Genomic DNA, 14,341 nt, shown 5'->3' with positions numbered 1-14,341 from the left:
TGAAGAAGACCATTAACACGCCGCTTTATAAGTTTCTAGAATTCCAAAATACAGCCGCGTCTCTTGGCTTTACCAATACTAAATGTGAGTTGACAATAGTAACCTATCCAACTTTCTTATCTAGAGTTCTTCGTATATATACATATATATATAAATGTATACATATATGTATACAAATATATAAATATATACATATATATATAAATGTATACATATAAATGTATACATGTATATATACATATATACATATATGTATATATACATATATACATATATGTATATATACATATATACATATATGTATATATACATATATACATATATATGTATATATACATATATATGTATATATATATATGTATATATACATATATATGTATATATACATATATATATATACATATATATGTATATATACATATATATGTATATATGTATATATACATATATGTATATATGTATATATACATATATGTATATATGTATATATACATATATATGTATATATACATATATATATATATACATATATATATATATACATATATATGTATATAATGTATGTATGTATGTATGTATGTATGTATGTATGTATGTATGTATGTATGTATGTATATATATATATGTATATATATGTATATAAATATATGTATATGTACATAAATATACATGTAGATAAATATATATATGTATATAAATATATATATATATATATATATGTATATATATATATATAAATATATATGTATATGTATATATACATATATATATAAATACATATATACATATATATATATACATATATATATATATATGTATATATATGTATATGTATATATACATATATATACATGTATATATGTATATATATGTATATATAATATAAATATGTATATACATATATATACATACATATATACATATTTATATATATATATAAATGTATATGTTGTTAGGATCAAGAGCGGCACTAAGAACATTCACGATTTCAGAAAATTAGTGTAGCGAAAAACTTTCACTATTTATACATGATTTCAAAAAATTAGTATAGCAAAAAACTTTCATGATTTCAGAAAATTATTCATTTCGTTTAAAAATAATTCTGATAAAAATGGTTTCGATTCAATTTGTTTCGGAGAGAAGTTGAACTTGAAAGCTTTCGTAAAAGTGCATGAGAAGATTAAGGAGTTTGTACTAAAGTAAATTGCACAAATAAAAAGCAAACCGAAATTTAGAGTGGTTCGGTCAAGGTGACCTTCATCCACTTTCGGATTCCTCCTCCGACGAGGTCACCGGCATCTACTAAAGGCTTTCCTTCAATAGGTAAAGACTGAACACCTCTTTATAGCACTTTCTCCTTTTCCCAGGTTTAGGAGAGAACCCTTACAAGTCTCACTCCTCTTTCTTTGATGGTTATAAGACTAAGAGATGAAGGAGGAAAACTCTAACTTTTACAATACTTTTATGACTCAAGAATTCAAGATTAAGCCAATGCTTTCATGCCCTTTTAAGAAAAGGGTGGGATTTTTATAGGCCCTAATGACTTCAAAATTGGAGCAAAAAAATATCACATCCTCGGAATCTGGGGTACTAGCGGTATCACCGCTATTATTGGGTGGTACTACCGTCGTTGATTTGACTATGGGCGGTACCACCACCCAAAAAACTAAGGGCACTGCCTTCCAAGTGGTGCCACCGCTGGCCCTGGTGATACCACCGTTGGCCATATTTTTAGGGGCTGAAATGGGTGCTCAATTTGACCTAATTCAGCCCTATTAAGGGCCCAGTTGGCCCATAATTAAGTTAGTGGAATTACCTCCTAATCCTAACTTAATTTATGCTCTAACTACGATAATTAAGATATAATTACAGCGCCTCTTGTTCCGGTGCATCAATTGCTCCTCTAGCGAGCTTCTGATATGCTTCCGGTGAATATCCGACGAACTCTTGACAATGTTCCAGCGGACTCCCAGCAAGCTCCTGGACTTTACGACAATCTTCTTGGCGAGTTCCGACGAGCTTCTTTGGCAAGCTCCTGGACTTCTTGGTTGTTTCTGACAGAACTTCCGACGAATGTCCGGACTTCCGTTAAACTCTCAAACTCCCAATAAGATCTTGATCTTGACTCTGGCACAATACTTGCTTTATTTCTTACTGCTATTGTAGTTAATCCTGCATACTTTTCTCAACATATAGATTAGATCAAACAATTTACAATTGACTTTATCATCAAAATTCGAGATTCAATAATTTCCTCCTTTTTGATGATGACAATCAATTGATGACGGAGTTAACCTTAACTCCCCCTTTCTATATGCCATACTTGAGAAAAGACATTCTTGAATTCAAGAAACAAACCAATAAGATAAGTTAATTAAACTTATCAATATGCACATCATGATTCCCTATCATGATCTATCATTCTCAAAATACGCTGCCAAGTAATTATCAAAACGATATCAAGGCATGACATCTATTTTCAAGTATGATATTTCAAATATGAAAGATGACAAAGATAGCAATTCATCATTCTATGGCAAGATATCAATTACAAAATAGCAAGTTAAGCTCTAGATATCTTATCATAATGAAAGAAATTTATCAAGCAAATATTTCAAGTATATATGATTAAATACATTGCATACATTTATCATCAATTTATCACATTTTGGTATTATTTCTCCCCCTTTGTCATCAACAAAAAGAAGAATAATTCAACAAAGCAAGTGTGGTAAAAAAATCAAGCAAGTTTCACACTCAAAAGTTCTCATCATTAGATGTTATCAATATTAAAATAATTGATTCCAACAACTTCTCCCCCTTTGTCATCACATTTTGCATGAAGAAGAGGAAAGAAGGTAAGGAGAGAATCCATTAAGAACTAAATTTGTGAAATGATTTGAATAAAGTCAAAAATGATAAAGAAGTTTTTGTTAAAACATACTTTCATTTTTGACAAAGAGAAGAGATTCATGAAAAGGATTGAGATATCCATATGAAATCAAATTCCTACGAAAATTATCACACAAATACTTTCATTATCACACATGAGAATTCATCTTTCAAGGATTAATATATCCATTGAAATTTCTTCTATTATTCATAGGAGAGGAGTATTATATGAAGGAAAAATTCACGAATAAAACTTGATAGTGAGAAGAGCATTATATCAAATCCATTTCTCATTAAAAATTCATAAGAGTGAAATCCGTAAGTGAAGTATTTGTCAATGATTTCCATGAATCAAACATCAAGATATGTGATAATATCATTAGTGCTCGTAGAACTCAAAAGTTAAGAGTCCGATATTACATCATGTATGATTAAAACTTTTCAATATTCAATAGAGATCATAATCATCAAAGTAAACATGATATTGCATCATTGTATAATAGCATGCTTATCATTTAAAGAGATCACAACATTATAGAAACTTTCAGCATCAAAGCACAAAATTCCAACATCAAAGTAAACAATTTATTGAAGCACACAACCTTATCATCATGTAAAGTTCGCATCATAAAATTATCAGCACATAATTTTGTTGAATCTTGGATTTTGATAATGAAACTAATTGATAAGTGTTTATGATTTAATCTGTGTTTTGAGTAACATAGGATGCTTCAATCAGGGAGAGACAATTAAAGTAGGAAGAATCATGTTGGGTCAGAAGAAAACGTGTTAGAAGATTTGACGTTGGGCCGGAGGATTAGTCGATGTATCGACAGAAGGCTTCAGGCCATGGATTCGGGCATCAGGCCAAGAAGAAGTGGATATTGCACTAAGGATATTGGAGTTGTGGAGGTCAACTGACCGATTGGACAATAGGCCGCAAGAGAGGATGATATGCCGAAGAATCGGATGAAGCGTTGATGGACAAATGACATACCGAACAACATGATTCATGCTTAGTAATAATAGTCTAGATCCAAGTGTATTTTTGTGTGTGTAGGATTAACTATGATAGCAAGGCATAAAGCAAAATGAAGTCCTAGAGTCAAGAACGTGATTTTGTTGGGAGTTTGAGAGTTTGTCGGATGTTTGGACGTTCATCGAAAGTTCTGCCGGAACCAACCAAGAAGTCCTGGAGCTTGCCAAAAAAGCTTATCGGAACTTGTCAAGAAGAATATCGTGAAGTCTAGGAGCTTGCTAGGAGTCCACCGGAACATTGTTGAGAGATCGTCGGAAGTTCACCGGAAGAAACCAGACTTATCTTGCTTAGAATATGTCTTAGGAATCATAGTTAGCACATAATTAGAGTTGGGATTGGGAGATAATCCCATCAACTCTATTATGGGCCAACTAGGTCCGAAGTTGGGTTGGTTTGGGTCGGATTCAAAGCCCAACCAGGGTGCTGAAACCTTGGCTAACGGTGGCACCGCTTGGGGAATAGCACCCTAGGAAATCTAGACAGTGGTACTGCCCAGACTGGGTGGTGGTACCGCCGGCAACAATGCTGCCAACAGTGGTACCACCCTTGTTCGGCGGTGGTACTACCCAACTACAGATCTTGCGACGGTAGTACCACCCAGGAATGGCGGTGGTACCGTCAGTACCTAGGAAACCTGAGATGAGACCTTTTTATGCTCTAAGTTTGAATCAACTTAAAGCCTATAAATACCTCTCTCATTCTTGGTTAACACACACAAGTACAAAGAGTTTTAAAGTGAGAAAACACTATATAAATCACTTGAGAAATCCCTCCTATAGATCTAACTTTAGAATTCAGTTTAGAGAGGAGTGTGTGTGCTTGTAAAGGTTGACTCCTAAACCTGTGAAAAGGAAAAGAGAGGTGTAAGAAGGAGGTTGATCTTCGCCTATTAAAGGAAGATCGATAGTGGATGTCGGTTGCCTCGACGGAAGAGTAATCGGAGGAGTGGATGCAGGTCACGATGACCGAACCACTATAAATCATTTTATATTTCTGTTTTATCATTTATCTTAACTACAAACTGCCTTGCTTGCTTTACATCAACTACACTTCCATATAATTTCAATCTAAAGATCTTTCCAAAATGGTTTTCGTCGAAATCATATATTATCGTACGAAGGTTTTTCTAACCAACGTAATTTTTACCACTACACTAATTCACCCCCCCTCCCCCTCCCCCCCTTAGTACCGACTCGTTCCTAACAAATTTAAGTGAGTGATCCAAAGAATCAAGAAAGTCCAAAAATAAAATTTAATAAATTCATGCATTCGGATAAATTAACATTCCTAATTCTCTTATAATAAAATCAAATTGTTCTTCACTTAAGGGTTTTGTAAAAATATTAGCTAATTGATGTTTCGTATCAATAAACTCTAAGATTACATCATGATTATTAACATGATCTCATATAAAGTGATGCCTAATAATAATATGTTTAGTTCTAGAGTGTTGAATGAGATTTTTTGTTAAATATATTGCACTTGTGTTATCACATTTTATGGGAATGTTTTTAAGATGAATCTTATAAACCTCTAAAGTATTTTTCATCTACACAACTTGTGCACAACATGCACTAGCTGCAATGTACTCGGCTTTGGTTGTAGATAGTGCAATCAAATTTTGTTTCTTGAAAGTCCAAGAAATAAGTGCCTATCCTAAAAATTGACATGATTCGGATGTGCTTTTTCTATCTAATCTATATCCAGCAAAATCCGCATCAGCATAAGCAATTAGCTCAAAGTTCTCAGATTTTGGATATCATAATCCTATATTTATGATTTCTTTAAGATATCTAAGTATTCTTTTAACTGTTTTAAGAGGAGATATCTTAGGATTAGATTGAAAACTAGCACAAATTCCTACACTAAACATAATATCCGGTCTAGTTGTGGTGAGGTATAGTAAACTTTCTGTCATACCCCTATAAGCTTTTTGATCAAAGCTTCTCCACTTTCATCAATATCTAACATAGTGGAGGTGCTCATAGGAGTGTTGATAGCCTTTGAGCTATCCATATTAAAACTTTTTTAGCAAATCTAAAGTATATTTGTTAGGATCAGGGGTTGGCACTAAGTGGGGGGGATGAATTAGTACAGTGGAAAGATTACGTCTCGATTAAAACTTTATTCGATAAAAATGATTTTCGACGAAAACATTTTCGTAAAGATCTTAACTTGAAACCCATTTGTAAATGTATTGAAAGCAGTAAGCGATTAAAGAGGTTTGCAGTAAAGATAAATTGCACAAAGAAAATGCAAACAAGATTTTAGAGTGGTTCGGTCAACGTGACCTACATCCACTTTCGGCTTCCTCCTTCAACGAGGTCACTGGCGTCCACTAAAGGCCTTCCTTCAATAGGCGAAGGCCAATCACCTTTTACACCCCTCTTCTCCTTTTACTGGATTTAGGTGATAACCTTTACAAGCACTCACTCTCCTCTCTTAAATAGAATTCTAACACTTAGACTTGGAGGAGGGAATTTCTAAAGAGCTTGCAGCAATGTTTCTTTGCTTTTAGACTCTTTGTGCTTATGTGCTTTAACTAGGGATGGGAGGGGTATTTATAGGCTTCAAGTTGATTCAAACTTGGAGCCTAAAACTTTTCCATCCCGGGTTCCTGTTAGGACTCTAGCTAGAAGAGTCCTAATTAAGAGGTACATTCTGTTAGAACTCTGTTAGGACTCTAGCTAGGAGAGTCCTAATTGAGAGGGATATTCTGTTAGGACTCTAGCTAGGAGAGTCCTAATTGAGAGGGACATTCATGTAGGAGTTTTTTTTAGAGAAGAATTAGGAGTTGTAAGGGAATAGGAGTCTTGAGTAGGAGTCCTATTAGGAGTTGGTTAGAAGTAAGAGTCTTAAGTAGGAGTCCTATTACGAGTTAGGGTTTAGAAGCCCTATAAATAGCCATGTATTCCTTCTCTTTTCTTAAGTAATAGATGAATCTTTTCTATAGCCTTTGAGCAGCAACTTGGAGGGAGGAACCCCTATAGAGTTCCAAGGAGGCCGATCCCCTAAAGAGATCAACTCCAAGTTTAGAATCTACAAGGGTTCTAACACTTGGTATCAGAGCAACGTTCTTGGCGTCTCGTTGCCCTTCCACAACCATCCATCAACCCTCCACAACCATCCAAAGCAATTCCCACAATTGCTTAAAAGATCGTCGCCGAATTCCGCCATCATCTCCACCACCGCAGATCATCCTTTGATCTCCCCGTGAATTGCAACAGGTTATGGTTTCCTACCTTAATGTTGCTGCAATTTAGTTATCCCTATTCGAAAAGCTAAAAAAAAAAAAAAATTTGTTCCTATATTGCTGCAAATTTTCATCGTAAGTTGCTAAAATTTTTCGACGAGAATTCTGCTATCGCAACTTACACCAATTTTCTTGTTGTTACTGCCGAAATTTTCTTGATTAAATTGGACATCCTTGCTGTCATATAAACTGAGATATTGCTGTCAATTTCCTCCTCAAATCTCTTAAATTTTTTGTGGAGATTTCGTTGAGAAACTGCTGTTTCTTCGACGAGAATTCTGCTCTTACAAGACAACACAATTCTGCAGCAAACTTTCACTGATTTCTATCAAACCTACACATGGCTTTAACCTGTCAACAAAAGAGAGATCTTAACATCATAGATTTGGAGTCATATACTATGGCATCCGAGGAGGCAATCAATGCTAAATTTGAAGCCTTTGAGGCATGAATGGAGGATAAGATTCGGACTCCCCTTACCGAATTCAGTTTGGGCCGACCACCAAGCCCGAAGAAATCATATCAAGGAGAGAGCTCTAACCAATCACATCATGCCCAAAGAGATGACTTCTAAGAGAGGGGAGGCTCTATGACCGACCCCAACTATTCACGCATGAGAGTGGACTTCCCTAGATGGGAAGAAGGAGACCCAATTGGTTGGATCTCGCGTGCGGAGCGATGTTTTTGGTACCATAAAACTGCGGATGCATCCATGGTGGAAATTACAGCTATGCATCTTGAAGGGGATGCCATACAATGGTTTGACTGGTTTGAACACACTTATGAAGTCCTTTCATGGTGACAATTCAAAGAAGGACTATTGATTTGCTTCGGACCAACTTATTACGAGAATATTGACGGACAACTAGCAAAGATCCGACAAACCTCCACCATTCAGGAGTACCAGACCAGGTTTGAAAGGTTATCTAATTAAACTCGTGATTGGTCTGAAAAACAGTTATTGGGGACCTTTATTGAGGGCTTAAAGCCGGAGATCCGGGGAGAAGTTAAGGCACGACAAACTTACACGCTTATGGCAGCCATCTCTTTCGCATGACTTCAAGAGGAGCGATTGAACCATGAAGCCCGGAGGACTAGGATCACTCCACGACCTACAATACTAAAGCCCTCAGCCCCCCCTACTATCAACCGAGTCCCTGTAACATCCCTCATTATCGAAATTTTCGTATAAGTTTTTAGTTATAATGTAAGTATCTATTTTAAATTTGATAAAAGAGCCAAAGTATGAATCTGAGAACTTATTCATAAGATTTGGGGGATTTGTTCAAAAAAAAAAAAGAAAAGTTTTGAGGACCTATATGTAAACCCTAAGGACCTAATCGTAAATATAATAATACAAGGACTAAACTACAAAATGCACAAAATTACAAATCCCACCGTTTAAGCCTCTCTACCTTCGTTCATAAGGAACCAAAGAAGGCAGCTGCGTGGAAGCATAGGAGAAAGAAAGAAAGAAAAAGAAAAGAAAAAGGGGGAAGAAGAAGAAGAAAAAAAATTTGGGGCTTTGAGGTTTCTTGCTCAAATCTTCTCATTTAGGGTTAAAATTCTCAAAGGCAAGTGTTCTAACCCCATCCTACAGAAGTATTAGTCTATGTTCCCATATTGATTCTGAAAGATTTATGCTTAGAACCTGATATTTCTCTCTTTGGACATAAAACCAATGATCTAAAATTTTTTCGGTAAACTGACCCCCCTATACACTATTTCAGCTATAATTTTTAGCACCAAATGTGGATTCAAGTAGGACCTAGCTCGTTTGAAATTAGACTCTTATATCTTTTTTTTACACTAATTTTGTAGATTTTGGACACCAAATACTTACCCAAACATCTATTTCAAATGAGCCTATAGATGCTGCAGAATAGGGATCAAAATTTCTGACCTTTTGATACTAAAATACCTATAAGTCATTGTTGGAAATTTTAATTTATACCAAACTGATTTCTTTTGAAACTAGACTTGTAGACTTTCTTTTGACATATAGACTGAAAATTTTGGAATTCAAATGACTACCGTATTATCTGTTGAATCCGACCCTATGAATTCTGCAAAACAGTGATTTTGTTTTTGACCTTGTGTTACCAAATCAAAGGTAACTTCTTGTTGGAAACCATGATTCATACGAAACTTATTTCAACAGAAAATAGATTGATGTATCTTTTGATAATAGCTTTCTTGAGGGTATTGGAGCATAATTGATAATCTGAAGTATTTATCTAATGAGCCTCTCGAATTTTGTCAGAAATCGGGCTTCGATCGATTTCGTATCTTCTGTTTTCGTTCGTTTGGAAATAGATTTTGTTTAGTTCCCTTCACTCAATTGTGGCTTATATTAATTTTTGAATTCTCGTTTGCTCTTATCTATAAATTATTACCATTTCTGAACATATTGTGTAACGTTTATGCTATATCACATTGACTTATATAGGCACATGTATAACCCATTGTTCCGCATTTGCTTTCGATGTGTGCCTATTCTAGTTTCATTCCTTTGGATATCAAATTCATCTAACCTTCTTATTTGAATTGAGTTGTATGTGATTGCTTGGATTCCATATGTGCCCTTGCTTCAATTCCTTTCAAATCTGAATATAATTGTGAAAGATTATTGCTTACTTCAGATTGACTCGTAAAGGCACATGTACGTTTTGTTGTTCCGCGTATGCTTCCGATATGTGCTATTCATTATTCATACTATCCTTTTGTACTCTAGTGTTTGTGGGATATTATGAACCTTCGCCAGAAATGGTGAAGGGAGTTATGCATAGAGCCTGAGATGTTCTGCCGGCCCCTATGACTTCACTCAGACATGGGTGGATGGAGCTCCCAGACGTGGGAGACTTATGTTTGGTGGTCATTCAGAAATGGATGTACCATATTATGTTATGGTCCCACTTCACATTCTATATGTTTGATATGATATCCAGAGCTTTGGTTATGTGTTTCTGTACATGCTTTGGATAAGAATGATATGAATGCAACATCAAAGATGACGTTTGAGCTTTTGTTTGGTATTTGTTATTGATAAGCTCCGAAACATTTCATTTGTTATTTATATGCTCCGAAATGTTTCATTCATCGTTGATATGCTTCGAAATGTTCCATACGCCGTTGATATGCTCCGAAACATTTCATACGCCGTTGATAATTTTTGAAATGTTTTATTCATTATTGATATGCTTCGAAATGTCTCATATGCCACTGATATGCTTCAGAACATTTCATACGCCATTGATAAGCTCCGAAATGTTTCATTCATTGTTGATATGCTTCGAAATGTTCCATATGTCGTTGATATGCTCCGAAACATTTCATACGCCATTGATTAGCTCCGAAATATTTCATTTATTGTTGATATGCTTTGAAATGTTCCATACGCCGTTGATATGCTCCGGAACATTTCATACGTCATTGATAAGCTCCAAAATGTTTCATTTGTTATTAATATGCTCTGAAACGTTTCATTCGTGGTTGATATGCTCCAATTACTCTATGCCCCATCTGTTATGAACCAAATATGTATGATTGAAATGACAATTGTGATTCTGCACCTAATGATATTACATCTATGAATTCTTATATTCTGCCTTGCATTTTGAAACTTTATCTCTTTGGAAATTGGCCTCTTTTGACATGGATATGTTAGTCACTTGCCGAGCTTTATATGCTCACCCCGTTGTTGTATAAATTTTTCAGGATAGCTTGTCGCTTACTTAAATGTTAAGATTGGGCTGAGGCAGTCGAAAGCTAAAAGATTTTGGGCAGACCTTTATTAGTATATATGTTTTTGTTGTATAAGCACACGCTGCATCTAATGAAATATTGTCGATGAATATAAACTTGTGGATTTTGTAAAAGTTTAAAGGACCTCTCATGTTTAAGATTCTGGAATGTTAAGTTTAATTCGTGTAACGATATGAACTTATGGTAAACGTTGGTTTTATGATTGTACAAACTCCCACACTTGTGAATTTATGTTGTAGTTGTTATTTTGGTGAGTTGGGTTCAGATTTTATGAATCATCGAGAGATGTGTTGTATGTTTATGAACTGCACAGGGTTTATAAATTTATAGATTATAGAGGTGAAATTTTGATCTGAATGTTTTCTTAGTGACCTCAAATGTGTGATTAGATCTTGGATGGATTTGTGTTTATAAATTTTTAATATCATGGATATTATTTGAGGGGGTAATGCCTATGACATTCCAAAAATGTTGGTATTATTTTTAATACAAGCACTTCTTCTGATGTGACGATGACATTCCAAAAACTGCATTTCGCACACATGATGGCCATTATGAATTCTTGGTAATGCCTTTTGGACTCATTAATGCTCCTTCTGTTGGGAAATCATAGGGGGCGACATCATATGCGCAGCGGAAGAACAAGAAAACAAAAATCCCCGATTCCCAAAAAGATGTTCATCGTCGTGCGAAGATTGGTGCGCAAAATCCGCAAAAACACAAAACTGCGTATAGAGATTGTGTTACCTAGGGAGATCGTATATCCCTGTTTCCTTGCAGATCCTTAGGAGAGGGTGAAGGAGGTCAAGCGTCCTCCTCTCTAGCGGTGATCCACACAGCAGGGTTGCGACGACGCTCCTCAAAACTCCAGGCCTACTCTGAGGGGGAGAGGGAGAGGAGAATAGGAAGGGCAAGCAAAGAGTCTAGCCTATGAGGCTGTGAATCCCTCCTATTTATAGAGATCCCGTGTCAAAACCCTAATGGGTCCTTTCCCTAGTGGGTATTGGATCTGCATCCAATAAGACAAGGGCTCCGTCGGATATCTCATATCCGAACCTCTACTCATCGCAATGCCTACCATATGTGTGTGACCCTCTAGGCCCAATATCGAGCTGGCCGTGAGTCATACCTGTCAGAACTCCTTCTAACTTAGTGAATTATTATCTCTGTAATAATTCACTCGACTCATCGACTACGGAAGTACTAGGCCACTACGCCGTAGTCCCCAAACGATACAGGGGAATCCAATCCATTGGACCTGTCTGTCCTCAGTTACCATGTACCTATGGTCCCTCATCCATCTAATATCCCAGAGACCGTATATCGAGCATGGTGCTGTCAGACCCATACGGTTTCTACTCGAGTCTCGCTCTAATCGGATTCTCCCGGAGAACTCTTTCTCTCTCAACCCGAATGACCCTGGCCAGGGATTTGTCTGAGCAAGAACACATGGGATATTCCTCTCATGATACCGAGAGTGGATGATCCTCTATCGACACTCAATAGCCCTCGTAAGGTCGACTACCACTCCCAATGACCAGCTGTACTAGATCTGGGAACAGCCAAACCTATAAGTCTGGTATCAAAGAGTGGAGCACTCATACAGGACATCCTTGGTGTCTCAAGTCTAAGAACCAGATACACCACTAGGACTACGGAATCGTTGTCTGACAATAAGGCATCATCAACCATCCAGCATTCCGTAAGCGGATCAATTAGTGAACTCATTCTCCAATGAGCACCTGTACTGTATCCCTAGTGTCCCTACACGAGCAGCTATGAGACCAGCTGCATCCATCATATGGACGGGTATACAGCACACCAGTCTATCCGGTTATCACGATGTCCCTCTCGAGTAACCTATGACCGGGATTATTTAGGATATGTGTTTAAAGGTGAATCGATCTCATTATCGTGATCTCATCACGATCCGATTCCCATTGCACAAATCCAAGGACATCACAATATATATGCATTTATGCAATAGTTATAAAGTGATATACGCCAAAATATAATAAGCAAAAAGATTCTGTATCAAGTCACACGTGCCATCACTCACGTGATTGGCTTGCTGGGCACCTATGACTAGCAATCTCCCACTTGACCTAAAGCCAATCACTTATGTGTCTGATCCCCATCAGACTCCTGTGACGCTCATAGACAATCTGAGACAACGGCTTTGTCAGTGGATCTGCAATGTTATCTTCGGATGGAACTCTTTCCACTACTACATCTCCTCGGGTTACGATCTCTCTTATAAGCTGGAACCTCCTCAGAACACTTCTGATGAGACCCGGGTTCCCTTATTTGAGTAATCACCCCATAGTTGTCGCAATATAGGGAGATCGGCTCCTCACTATCCGGCACGACTCCCAAATCTGTGATGAACTTCTTCAACCAGACTCCCTCCTTTGCTGCATCTGATGCAGCAATGTACTCCGCCTCTGTGGTCGAGTCAGCAGTGGTATCTTGCTTGGAACTCTTCCTGCACACTGCTCCTTCATTCAAGATGTACACATACCTTGAATTCGACTTGCTATCATCGACATCAGACTGAAAACTTGAGTCAGTGTGGCCTTCAACCTTAAGGCTATTACCTCCATATACTAGTAAAAGATCCTTAGTCCTTCTCAAGTACTTAAGGATACACTTTACTGCTTTCCAGTGCTCCAAGCCTGGATCCGCCTGATACCTGCTCGTGACACTCAGAGCATGCGCTATATCAGGCCTAGTACATAGCATGGCATACATGATAGACCCTATTGCTGAGGCATAAGGTATCATATTCATGTTTGCCCTTTGGAATTTTCCATGCCAAACCTTTTGACAATGGTTTTTATGTACCTGGACTGGGACAAGCCAAGCATCCTCTTGGATCTATCTCTATAGATTCTAATCCCCAAGATATAGGATGCTTCCCCTAAGTCCTTAATGGAGAAGTGTCTAGATAACCAAGTCTTTACAGTGGATAGCATTCCTACGTCATTCCCAATGATGAGGATATCATCCACATATATCACCAAAAAGCTAATAGCGCTCCCACTTACCTTTCTGTATACACAAGGCTCATCTTCGTTCTTAACGAAGTCATAAGATCTGATTGCCTCATCAAATCTTATGTTCCAACTTCGGGAAGCTTGCTTTAGTCCATAAATGGATCTAAGCAACCTACACACCTTATCTGGGCAGTTCTTGGACACGAATCCCTCAGGTTGCATCATATACACCTCCTCCTCCAGGTTCCCGTTGAGGAATGCGGTTTTCACATCCATCTGCCAGATGTCATAATCATAGTGTGCTGCAATAGCCAATAGAATTCTGATGGATTTTAGCATTGCTACGGGTGAGAAAGTTTCGTCGTAGTCAACACCTTGCCTTTGACGATACCCCTT

Source organism: Musa acuminata, chromosome BXJ2-8, assembly GCF_036884655.1.
Source record: "Musa acuminata AAA Group cultivar baxijiao chromosome BXJ2-8, Cavendish_Baxijiao_AAA, whole genome shotgun sequence".
In the NCBI taxonomy this organism is placed as follows: domain Eukaryota; kingdom Viridiplantae; phylum Streptophyta; class Magnoliopsida; order Zingiberales; family Musaceae; genus Musa; species Musa acuminata.
Note: the sequence above shows the minus strand (reverse complement) of the source record.